Below are 13,741 nucleotides of genomic sequence, written 5' to 3'. Positions count from 1 at the left end.
GAAATGTTTTTTTTAAAAAAGCCATTTAAATATTTTAACAAAATATATAATCAAAAGCATGGCAAATATGCCATTTTATTAAAGTTAAATTCTACCACATCTGCTTGCTTGCATAAAATAAATAAATTTTTAAAATTGCACACCATAGTATACTTGGCATTTGCCTGGCTACACCCATGCTGGATGATTTGCATTGTTTACAGTTATCAAGTACAAGTTCACAATATTTAACGAGATTGGGTTTTTATTAATTCTTGGGAATCTTGTCCAGCTGGGCCAGTCCCTTCTATAGTGGAAATTCATAGAGAAATGCTCCAACAAAATCAGTGCAGTAATGACTTCTTCTGAGAATGTGTACAACATATAAAAGATAATGAACACAAGTACAAATTAATATAGTACGGTAGATAAATCTTCTGTTGACAAGTAGCATAACGTCAGGCAAATAGCAGATAAGGTATATATTTATATGGTGTTTTCCTACCTCCTGTGCCTGCCATCCAACTAGCCAGTACCACTATTAACATAATGTCCGACGTAGAAGATGAGGTACATTTTTATATAGTGTTTTCCAATCTCCTGTACCTGCCATCCAACTAGCCACCACCACTATTACCTATCACCATGAGGGTTATGAGTGTCAATGCTGTCATTTGGCCATGTTATGGCCTATATAGCATCTGTTGACAAGTAGCACATCTGACAAGAAGCAAACTAGTTACATTTCTTTTTTTTATTCTTCCTCTCAACATGCCTGTTAACCATGAAGCTGCCTGTACTACTATCCACTGGGACAAAGACTATTGATGCCAAGGCCATTATCCAAGTAGCCATGATGAATGTTATCTGTTTTATGCCCCGAATCCTCTTCTGGGAGCTGATTTGAAGGCCTGCTATGCCTTTCTCTGTGGACATGCATATTCCCTACTATACACCAGGAAGACTGCTGTGTGGTTATGGTTTGGCAGAGCCAAGCATGCCCCTGGTCCATAGTGTCGCATACCAACCACCTCTGTCTTCAGTAAGTTCAGCACTGTATTGGGTCAGATCTCCTCCCTTCCCCAGAATGTGTGACCTAATGTCAGTCGCTTACTCTCATCATCTCTCACCCTGCAGAAACAGCACCTGAGATGCTAATTGATCTCAAACCAGCTGTATTGTAATCAGAGTTTCACCTCTCTCTCTATGGCCACACTAGATCAATCACTTCAGACACAATAATACTTTAAGGCAAGCTAGAAAAGTTATTAATGCAAATAAATGGTTGCTGAACTTTTAAATTTCAGATGAGTTGGTCATAGTTCATAAATGTTTAATGTAAACTTCTAAACCTAATACAGTCTGGTCATGGTTCTTAAATGATTAATATAATCTGATGGATGAGAATAAAAAGCAAAATCAGAAGACAGATATGGGCTACACACATAATATGGAGACAGAATATGGAAATCGATGTAGTAGATGAGATAAGGAACAGCGATAGAAAGCATAGGATTCATAATAAAAAGGCAGTCTAGATATCAAGAGAAGTCATTAGAAGGTGAGATACAAAGTAAGGTGAGACAGAGAGAAGTTAAGGGGTAGCAGAGAACTGAAGGATTGTAAGTATAACCTAATTATTATTAAACAAGTAATGTTACTGCCAAAGAATGAGAAGCAACTGTAAATAATATATTTACTCCTCCAGCATAATGTCTACATAAAGAAATCTGAGTGTTCAGGGAGCAGGCTAAACAGCTGTTCTTATAAGAAGTGCAAATGATGCTTAAAGAGCTATAAATTCAATGGAGATAATATAGCTCCTAGCAACTACAGAAGATTCATCAACGGATGCTGAACTTAGTTAGACAGTACATAAATCATAGTAACCATGATCTTATAAATGCACACCACATCACATTAACGCTGATTAATATAGCTTTCTAAATGCAATTTAATGCCCTAAAGGTTCGTTCCAGGCTTATAAACTGCAAGCATATTAGTTGCTTTTACATAAAGTAAGGTGACAATGGATAAGAAATCTGAATCAAGTTCTAGCACTATAAATTGCATAACAAGATGACTGCTACCTACAAAATTAATTAAACTCACTAATTTATATTCTATGAATAAAATCCTGCATTATCAGGCAGATCACCAAGGTAGCTGGTTAGTACAGTGACCCCATAGGTTCTGAAGAGCAGATCACAGAGTGCACACTTAATATGTGTTACTATATTCTTAGAGTAGTGACAGACAGTTCTTCCCTAAAGACTTAAAACCACAGGGGAAAAAATCTGGATGCCCCTTTCACTACAAACATCCACACAGAAGTAATAAAATGCTTCAGGCAAAGAGGCTAGCTACACTCTGAATGTCTGTTTGTTTCAAAAGCTCAAGTAACAAGCTTTATTTAAACTATCATTCCAAATATATTCTCACTTAAAAAGTATGCAGAACTGTTGTAAAGTCTACAACATTAGCTAGTATACCTGTTCCCTGTCATGCTCATTTTGCATAATCCAAGCATCTGGCTTCTAGGGGAGCTTCACTCACTCACTCACTCACTCACTCACTCACTCACTCACTCACTCACTCACTCACTCACTCACTCACTCACTCACTCCCTAACAGATTCTTTATGAAAAGGAAAGAAAATTCTAGACAGAAAGTCTGTTAAGAAACTTAAACAACAGTGGTTGTAAAAGGTACAGATGGGATTTCCTCACCATTTATATATTTACAGCTATTTACTTTGTCTAGCATTAGGAAATATTAGAGAGGTAATTCTACTGATCCATCAAGGCTTCAAATTTAGCTTTAACTGTTATGATGCCTCACAGATAGCGAGTGTCTTTTGGGCAGACGTCTATAATGACATGAAAGTGGTTTGCAAATTGGGCAACAATTACTCTGACAATAGACCATTTGGGCAGAGCTGGGAACAGCACTGTGAAAGGGGTTCCTATTATTTCCTCAAAGAGGTATTGTATCGAACGCCTCTTCATCAAACTTGAAACCGCAAAATTTGAAAACATTGAATGTCCACATAAGCAATTTCTTTCCTTGGGAAAGAAATCGCTTGGCCATCCTCGTCATTTTGCCGTTTTCCCCACTGTAGTGCGATCTCGGAGTTGGTATATTTAGTTAGGGGAGTGGGGGGCAGCCCCCCACATTGGGAGGTATGGGGGGTGAAGCCCCGCACTTTGTAGTGTTTGTTGTTATTTGTTGATGTTTGTAGGGCAAGCTTATGCGGAGGTTCAATATTTCGAAAGTTAGCTGTTTTAGGGTAGATGAAGAGGGATTCGATGGAACACCTCTTCGAGGAAATAATATAGACCCTGTGAAAGGTATTAATAAGACCTGATGCTGAGCAATATTTATAAGATGAAGGAAGCAAAAACAACAAAGAGATGGGAGAAATTATAATCTGTTCAGGACAACTTGTAGTGTGACTATTTGCAATGTAAATGAGTCAAGAAATAAATAGCACCCCTTTCTCGGTGGTCTGTCTCGCATTCAGTAAGTGTTGAAATAAGAGTTATACTTTCCCAAGATGATAACTTGGATAATGTGGGCAATCAATGAATGAAAGAATGAAAGAATTATATTGAGTATTCAAAGGATTGTGCTAAAAACACTACTGAGAGCATTGGCAGACTGTAGTGACAGGAAGACAAGATTGTAGTAGGTATATAGGTTGGTACTAAGCTAACTGCCCTTGTGAGCCATTTTAAGCCTAGCCAATTATCCCTTGTGAGACTCAAACCCTGCACCTTGTGCTTGCAAGGCAAACACCTTAACCATTAGGCCACTCTCCCAACCCAAAACTAAATGAAATCTCCAGACAAGCTAGAACTTTCAAAGAGTGACCTCACAAACCTCCTATTACAGAGGCCCATGGGATATATGCAAATGACCCTTATGAACATCAGATGTTTCAGCAATATGGCGATTCTGAATGCCCATGACTTTTACATTTGAAGTCTTTTTAATGGACAATTTCAGGCCAATAAAGCCAAACCCCACTAGCTATGGATATGCATATTTCGGCCTTGTTATGACCTCTTCAGCATAGCATAAGCAGAGTAGTAGGTACAGTAATTTAAAGACACAGGAGTTACACTTAAACATCATTGCCAAAATGATTGTGTGCTTATGCTATTCTGCCTAATATCCTTGTAGGACTAGGGTATAATGACAATATGCTATACAGATTAATTCAGATTAGGTAAAACCAAATAACTAGACAGAGAGTTTGGGTGCAGTGATCTCAATGAAGAATGGTCAGGAAATGTGTTAGTAATACTGACTCTAATTCCATGAGGACCTGCCACAGGAACATAAGATAATAAAGGCTCATGAATCAGTGAAATCAGGTGGTAAGGGAAAATTTAAATTAAGGTCTTTTTGCTAATCTATGGGAAAAGGAGACATCCCACAACAAGAGTTGTGGAGTTACTTTCAGCTATGAAACAACTGGCTTGTGAAGGAAGGCTCTGGAAATTCTAAACAGGGCAACAAAATCAGGACTGCACATAGGATTGAATGGGGCCATCTTGAGTAAGGTGAGGGAGATTTAATATATGCAACTATCTGTGACAGAAAAGTTAAAGAAGTCAGAATGACTGAGTGAAAAATATGTGATTTAGAGGAAGCTTTCAAATTGGTGATGAACCCTAGGAGAAGGTTAGGCTTCAAACCATAGCACCCATACACACACACACACACACACACACACACACACACACACACACACACACACACACACACACACACACACACACAGTCCCTCCCTGTTAGATTATTGAACTTAGGATAAAAAGTGGATAATGCATGTTGGAGGCATGGAGTCCAGGAAACCTTGTTAGTATGTATGTTCTGGACATGTTAGTGGGCTTTGAACAGATATAAATGCTCAAACAAATGCAGAGGAGATTTTGCAGAAGTCTCTCAATCATTCATAGGGATTTTGTTGTCTGGAATATTGGAGGACTTGAGCTGTTGACAGGAGTGGAAGTTTAACAATTTTAGAGTTATAATCTAGGTATTTAAAACTCAGATAGCTATAAACTAGTAAGGAAGGCCAAGATGTTAGAGGATCTTAAATACCTAAAGAACTAATGGGAATGGCAATAAAAGTGCTCAGAATTTATAAGCTGAACCTCAAAGCATGATGGGAACACTAACTAGCTCATGGCATACAGAAATAAAGATTTAACTATGAACCAGGTAACCCGAGTTTGATTAGAATTCTGGCATCTGATTGTACTGGCAGGGAGTGTGAGTATATCTCTTCTTAGGGCAGACATAGTGATAGATGTCTCTCTCTGCTATGGCTCTGGCAAAGGCTGGAGCTCAAAATAATGAAGCTAGGCTGGAAGGAGTGGGAGAATAGAGTGGGTGTAACTTCCTGTATGGGCACAGGGCAAAACATGTGCACAAACTACTCCCCATCACCTTTCCAGCTTGACAATGTAATTAGCACATAAAGGATGGGATCCAGGCAAAGAAAACACTGAAATCTGCAATGTGATGGTTCCTGTCTGTCCTGTCATGATCTACTTAAACTGGCAAACCTGTAACCACATCAGCCTGTGCATTTAGAAGGATCGCCCCATATGCAGGTGCTCACCCATTAAAGATGCACAACCAGTGAGAGCCACACGAGGGAGTCCATAGGTTCATAGGCTGTTACTAGGCTATAGATTGCCAAGGCCCTTACAAGACTAGGCACACCCCTCAAGCCATTTGGGTCCCAAGTATCCTGTGCATCCATACAGGGAGAGGGGCAGATAGTATGGAGGCAAATGTGGATTGGGGGGGTTAATTAGGATAATACTTTTCTTATTATCAGCCTCTGTTCATAAGGGACATGGTGACCAAAGTAGGGGTAAATTTAAGATTTCCCATCCAGTTATTAAGATTTCATTGAATAGGGTCAGGGGTGAACTCAGCTTTACATGAATGGGGACCCTATTCCTTTGTGTGGGGATCCTTTGAGACACATATCTGTCTCAACAGCATATTCTCTTTATGTCACGAATGAAGTTCAGGTTCTTGAATCTAGTATTTCTGGTGCTGTTTGTTTTGGGCAGGTACAAGAAATCCATCAGGGCTGAGTCTGAGGAAGCCCTGTAAGACAGGCAAAGATCCCATCTCAGCACCCTTTAGGAGACTAAATACAGAGACAGAGCCTTTAGGCAATCAGTGTAGGACCAGATATTCATGTCCTGAATTCTCCTGGTGAGAAATCTTTGTGGGCATTCCCACTGTTGCAATTATCTGGCTAGATACATGTCAAAAGGGGGCATTGTATTTAGTGATAGGTTTGATAAGAGCTGGGTAGAGTGGTATTATAACTTCCTTTTCCTAGATGCCATACCTTTACACTTAAGTTGAGTTTCTTATTATTTTAGCAACATGGCATACAGAAATAAAAATTTAACTATGAACCAGATAACCCGACTTTGATTAGTGGTTCTGGCATCTGATAGTGCTGACAGAGAGGATGGATGTATCTCTTTCGGGGCAAAAATTGTGATATATGTCTCTCTGTTAGGCCTCTGGCAAAGGCTGGAACTCAAAATAATGAAGCTAGGCTGGAAGGACTGGGAGAACAGAGCAGGTGTGGCTTCCTGTACAGGCACAGGAGCATAACTACATATGTTCCCAGATCCTTTACTACTGGGTCAACTCTTAAGGGTATTTTATCAATGGAATAATTAACTTAGGATGACAGTTTCAGAAAGGGCATTATAATGCATATTTTTGGCATCTAGTTATAGGCTATGGCTTTGGCATTGGTCAATTGTATGTGTTAAACACTCTTGCAAGATGTTTGTGTTTTGGGTGGAATCTATAATAGCTGAAAATTTACAGTAATCTGCTAACTTGGTGAGCCATAGGACTTGACCATTACATTTGACATCTGAGTAGTAGATGCCAAACAGGAGCAGGCTGAGCATGGAGCCCTGGGGTACTCTGCTGGTGACCACTCTCTTGGTGAAGGTGGTCTCACCAGTCATGACTTCTTGGGTCCTCTCTGTGATCCAGTCAGGAATCCAGTAGGGGGTTTATGCCTAGTTCAGAGAGCTTGTCAACAATGTAGTAATCAAACAATACGAAATAATAATAATAAACACACCAAACAGCCAGTAGTAGCAGCAATTCTCCTTATATTTCCAAGACCTGGTACCTCGGCATCTCGCCTTCAATGGGTCAACAATGTCTGAGTGGGGTATTGTATCAATGCCTTGGCTTGGTCAAGATATACTGTACATACTGTTTTACCGTCATCCATTGCCTTGGTAATCCAATCAAAAAACTCTTCCAGGTTAAGTAGGCATGACCTACCCTTAACAAAGCCAAACTGGGATGGCTACAGTGTCTATAGGTTGCCAATGTCCTTTTGTATCATTTCCATGATAATTCATTTTCAAGCTTTGCATATTAGCTTATTAGACTGATGTGTCTGTAGTTCCCTGGGTTAGGTGATGGTCCACCCTTATGGAGGGGGATGACTGTTGCTGTCTTCCATTCACTTAGAATGTAGCCTGTTTCAAGGCTGTAGCTGAAGAGTTCCTCCAGTGGTCCTGATAGGTCATGTTTTAGACTGTTCAAAAGGCAACTGGAGATGTTGGTGAGACCCATGGAGGTGGTGTTCTTGACTTTAGTGAGTTCTGCCAGCATCTGGTCCCTGTAAATATTTGAGGATAGTATGTTGGAGGGGATTTTACCTGATGGATCTGTGGAGGGGTGGGAGGTGAAGTTTGAGCTGAATTTATCAGACAGTAGATTTGCTGCGTCACCCTGAGTAGTGAAAGTGGAATCATTCACCACCAGTTCAGCACAATGCTGTGTGTTACCTTTAAGGTCCTGGACGTAGCTGAAGAAAGCCTTGTGATTGTCCTTAGCCTTCAAGGCTGTCCTGACCTCATAGTTGGCCTTGTTGCACTTGATTAGACCTCTTAATTTCTTGAGTAGTTATATAAGATAGCACTTGTCTTTAAGGTAGTTGATATTCCTATTGTTGCCCATGAGCTATCTTCTTTTACTATATACCCCATATAGGTGAGGATTCCACCAGTAGGGTTTGTTTTTAGTGTTTGTTTGGGGTTTGCTTCTGGTAGGTATAGAAGCCACTATTCAGCCATTAACATGTTTATATTGGACTCTGTGAATAATTCTGCATAGGTAGCTGTGGTGTCTGAGTTAGGGGGAGCCTTGAATTTTGATAAACTGGCACTTAATAGGATGCAATTTGCCTTAGAATTAACTGTAGCTTGTTTAGTTGGGTTTTCCAGGCTGATTTTTACTTCAAAGGAGACAGCTTTGTGATCTGACATCACTAGTGATGACATGACATGGGGGTGGGGGCAGGGTTGCAATACTATCCCATCTTGGTGATTACCAAAGTCAGTATGTTTTCCATGATAATGGTTTGCGCATACACTTTCTGTTCCAGGGTATTGGCTAATAAAGTGCAGGAAGCACTTTGCCTTTGAGTTTGAGTTAGTGTAAGTTTCCCAGTCTACAGAGGAGTAGTTAAAGTCATCCATGAATAGGGTGTTTGGTTTTATGGTGAGTGCATCTAGTAGGTTTACGTAAGAGTCAAGAGACTCTAGGGGCATAGATGGCAACCTGTAGCTAGCAATGATATCGTGAGGGATCTTATCTATAGTGACTTGAACGTGGATGAGCTTCATGGTAGCATCCTGTTTTACCAACCTAGAGGTATGTTTGTTGCTAACATACATTGAGACATCTCCACTTTTGGACCCAGTTTGTGCTGTTGATGGTCTAAATGTGTAGAAGGCACTGTAGCCTTGCATTTCCAGAGTACTTTCTATGGCTGTGGTGAAGGTAGAATGCTTCTCAATATAAGGCCTGTGCCTATCTGTGACACATATTCTAAGAGTATTGTATCTCTCTCTTAATATAGCCACTAATAACCAAAACTATGTCCTGTCTGAATATTCACTGTGAAAAAGCCCATACAAAAAAGTCATGCAATTAATTATTTAACATTCCATCTAATTAACAAAGACCTGTGCAACAATAAATAGAATGCATTATTCCTAATATTATATATATGATGTATAACTATTTAAAAGTATCCTGACAAGCAATGAATCACCCTTTACTTTAAAAATTAAAAAATAAATGGATGAATGAATATATGAATACTAAATACTAGATGCAAACAGCAGCACTCATGTCACTGCAGACATGCAACATGTCCAAGCACATAGACACAAAGACACATGCACAGATATTGATGGCTCCATGATCCAGTGGTGTAGATGGGGGGGGGGGGTCTGCCCCAGGTGGCATTTTTGGAAGTATCAACTTTAATACTTTTAATTTAAAAAAAAACTGTTTAAGTGAGTTTTTCTTTAAGAACAGTCCCGTAACATCACGTCTGTGCGTGTGTTCTTCTTTCTGTCCGAGCGCAATTTGAAAACATTTTGCTGCCTTTAAATCTTCTTCTGCTGCTGCTGGTTCTGTTCTAGTAATGAGAGTTTTATAATTGCTGCTTACATTTGTTTTGCTGGTTTCTACTTGATTTAATTCTGCTGCAGCTGGTTCGAGTGTTGTTTCCTGCCTGATTTAATCCTGCCCGAGTGTTGTTTCCTGCCTGATTTAATTCTGCTGCTGCTGGTTTGGATGTTGTTTCCTGCCCAATTTAATTCTGCTGACCGAGTGTTGTTTCCTGCCCAATTTAATTCTCCGGCTGCTGGTTTGAGTGTTGTTTCCTGCCCAATTTAATTCTGCTGCTGAGTCTGTTCTTACTTGATTTAATTCTTTCTGCTGCCCGAGTGTTGTTTCCTGTCTGATTTAATTCTGCTGCCCAAGTGTTGTTTCCTGCCTGATTTAATTCTGCTACCCGAGTGTTGTTTCTTGGATGATTTAATTCTGCCACTGGTTCTGTTCTTACCTGATTTAATTCTTGTGTGTGTATGTATGTGTGTGTATAAAATGCCCAGTTAAGTATACCTGGCAGTTAGTGTTAGGCTCAAATCCTGTACCTTAGGTACAAGAAACAAGAGCCTGAATTGTCTTCCCATACCACCACTTGTAATTCAAGCTCTCAACTGTCCAGATTTTCACAGAATGTCTGGAATGTTTGGTTCAAACCTTCAGTCTGTTCCTCTTAAAATTTGTGTTTTTTTGGCAAATGAGTGAGAACTGAATTCACTATAATTATGATAGCCATTTCAGTTTCAGTCTTCCTATCTTTCAGGAAATACATGGTAACACAAAACACTTTATTCTGGCAAATTTCTAAGATTATTCAAGAAATGTTTAAAATGTGTCCCTGGTTTTGGGCTTTTGCCCTCCCCCAATAAATTTTGGATTTTTCCAGATTTCTTGTGCTGCAAAGCTGAGAGATTTAGTTGAGTGTTAAGCAGATTTTACAAGGAGCTGAGAGTTTCAGGGGAAGAGAAGTTTAGTGCTGCATAAGTAAGTCTATTTGCATTGTTAGTAGCACAATGCTTTTGATGCAGAAGACTGTACGTTCCGCTCCCACAGTATGTAGGTGGATTGCTGATACTGTACTGTGTTGTACTTTAAAGGGAGTGAATGCTGCAGTCCTGTGACTATCTAGTAATTATGAACCTGCTATCAGTTTGCCATCCATTCCCTACTGCAATATTACTAGCTTATAATTTTTTTAATGTGACATAGGCAGTTTATTCTCCAAGAGCAAAAGGCACTTTATTTGTAGACGAAACAATGAAATATAAAGTTGTTTGCCAGCAGCAACCTCTTCATTAGTTACAGATCTCTATCATGTGGAATTATTTAGATGACTTTTACTTCTGCAGAAATTGCGCATATTTACTGACATTGGTGGATTGTAATGACAGAAGTTTGAGTAGATATTTATGATGGAAATGTTCTGAACTGGGCAGTTTTGTCATTATTCGTTCATACATTTTGTTTCATTGCTATAGTGCCGAGGTGGTATGGCGGTAGCATTGTTACCTCACAGCAAGAGGTTCTCCTGTTCGATTCTCAGCTTGGCTTGGGAGTGCCTTCTGTGTGGAGTCTGCATGTCATCCCTGCAGTTGGGTAGCGTTCGAAAGACATGCATGCATAAATGGGTATGCCTTCATTGAAGGTTGGGCGTCGAGCTGGCACCTCGGCGTTTCGTAAAAAAAATCTACTGCCAATCATTAGCGGACCGGAGTTCCGCTGTGGCGACCCCTTACCAGGAAAAAGCCGAAAGACAAACAAACAAACATTTTGTTTCATTGCTTAATGGAAAAATGTTCAAAACGATTAAGTTAAAACACAGTCTGACAAGTGTGCTGTGTTATACAAGGAACATAATTTAATACAATCAGGAAGATGAATCAAAGAACACATGTATGTGTGCAAGGGGTCTATGATTTTAAAACAGCCCAAAGGTAAACTTTATTCTCCACTGGCCAGATGCATTTTCTTTGACTGTGACTTTCAGTGCTGTTTCAATGAATGTGAGCTTCAAGGGCAGAGACGTTTTAATACTAAGTTTGTTTTTTGTGTGTCTATATTGCTTTATTTAGCAGATGTCTATCAGTGTTTGTGCTATAAAGCTTGAAGTAAAAGTTTTAATGAAATCCAAATAATTATTATAGAAGTAAAGCAGTATGCACATTACAGTGTTTATGGTAAATGGGGAGAAATAGCCAAGTAATGGGACACTGGAATGCCTGCAGGGTAGAGGGCTGTGTATGGGGGGGGGCTCATCTGACCGTCGCTTTGTGAAGGGGCAGGGGCTGCAAACTGAAAGACAGGCCCGGGCAGCACAAACTCTTGCTACACCACTGCCATGATCCCACTTGTAGTAGAAGTTTGAGCCCCAATGTCTGATATGGCTGAAAGGGATTATGTCATTAAAAGCTGATTTGCACTAGCTCCTCCTCATGAGAAAAATATCTCAGCACAAAGATTCGCTGAATCACTCTGCCATGTTCTTGTGTTACTGCAGCCATTATTTCTGAGGGACAGCTCATTGCTGCTCCACTAAACTGTTACATTTGTATTCAGCTTCCCCAGGAAGACCAAACTCTGTCCTGTGGTCACTTCTCAAATAAAGCCATAGCAGCACAGCTGTCTATGAATCTCTCAGACATAGTACATTGTGAAAACCTATGAAGAAAAGGCTTCCACAACAGGGTCTTTCTGAATTCTAGGACTTATGCATTCATTTCATTTAGCTCTTATGAGACAGGAAGCATGGTTTGCTACTGGAAATGCCATAACTAACATCATGATATATTACTTCAGACAGAATATAATAAGGCAATGGCATTTTGTAATTTCATTGTTTGTTTCATAGGTTCATAGATGTTTACTAGGCTAATGACCACAAGGGCCTTTTTAAGCCTAGCCACACATCCCAAATCTCTGACAAGTTCTAATACCCTTGATAAATGAAGCAGAGGCTTGGGAGATGAAACATTTACAAGCAGGAGCCTGGGAGATGAACCATTTACCGGTCCATTAAAGACATAGGTGCCAAACGAGGGATGAATTTCCTGTTCCCCATCCAATTGTCCAGGTTGCACTTGAATTGGGTTAGGGAGAAACTCTGCTTCACAATGATGGGGAGCCTGTTCATAGAAGGGGTAATCTCTATGATACATACCTGTCTTTCCAGCAGGTCCTATTTATATCACAGGTAAGGTTTAAGACTTTAGAACAGGTAATTCAGGTGCTGTTTTTTTTTTTTTTGTGGATATGCAGGAGGTCCATCAGAGTGGGGTATGACAATGCCTTGTATTTCAGGCACAGATCTCCCCTCAAAAGCCTGTAGGAGACAGAATACAGGGATAGAGCCTAGATGTGGTCTATATAGGACATTTTACTTAAGCCCTGTATTCTTTTACTGATGAACCTTTGTGGATGTTCCAGTTGTTGGAAATGCCTGGTTAGGTACATACCAAAGGGGGCATTGTACTCAATGATAGGTCTGATGAATGCCAAATGCAATGGAACAATGACTTTTTTGGACTTAGATGCCATACCTTTGTTTATAAGTTGCGCAACATAGAATGATTTCCTCACTACTGTAGACACATGATGATCAAAGGCTAGATTATTATCTATTTGTGTCCCAAAGTCCCTGAGTACTGGGTCAACTCTTAAGGGTGTGTTGTCAATATGATAGTTACCAGAGGTAGATGACTTTCTGAAGGATACTGTTATGCATTTCTTGGCATTTAGTTTTAGTCCATGGCTCTGACACCAGTTGTTTCTCTGTGCCAGCCTCTCCCGAAGAACATTTTGTCAGTGTGGGATTCAATGACCTATCCTAATTTGCAATCATCTGCAAATTTAGTCAGCCAGAGACAACTGACATTGGCCTTGACTTCAGAGAAGTAAATGTCAAAAAGGAGCAGTCCAAGAACTGATCCCTGAGGGACTCCACTTGTGACTGGCCTCTTTGTAGAGGTGGACTCCCCAATTCTAACTTCCTGGGTCCTATCTGTGAGCCAGTTGGCTATCCACTGGGTGACATACAAGTTTGTACCTAACCTCCTGATTTTGTCAACAATGCCCGAGTGGGGTATTGTGTCAAATGCCTTGGCCAGGTCATGGTAGACAGAGTGAACAATTCTGCCCTCATCCATTGCTTTGGTGACCTTTTCAAAGAGGTCCACTGGGTTGACTAGATATGTTCTGCCCTTGAAGAAACCAAACTGGGTTTGGTCCAGTGTCTAGAGGTTTACTATATCACTATTGATCATTTCCATGGTAATTCATTCCA

This window comes from Protopterus annectens, chromosome 10.part0 (genome assembly GCF_019279795.1).
Source record: "Protopterus annectens isolate FY-2018-M chromosome 10.part0, PAN1.0, whole genome shotgun sequence".
NCBI classification, from domain to species: Eukaryota; Metazoa; Chordata; order Ceratodontiformes; family Protopteridae; genus Protopterus; species Protopterus annectens.
The sequence above is the reverse complement of the archived record's forward strand: the minus strand, read 5'-3'. Positions refer to the sequence as shown.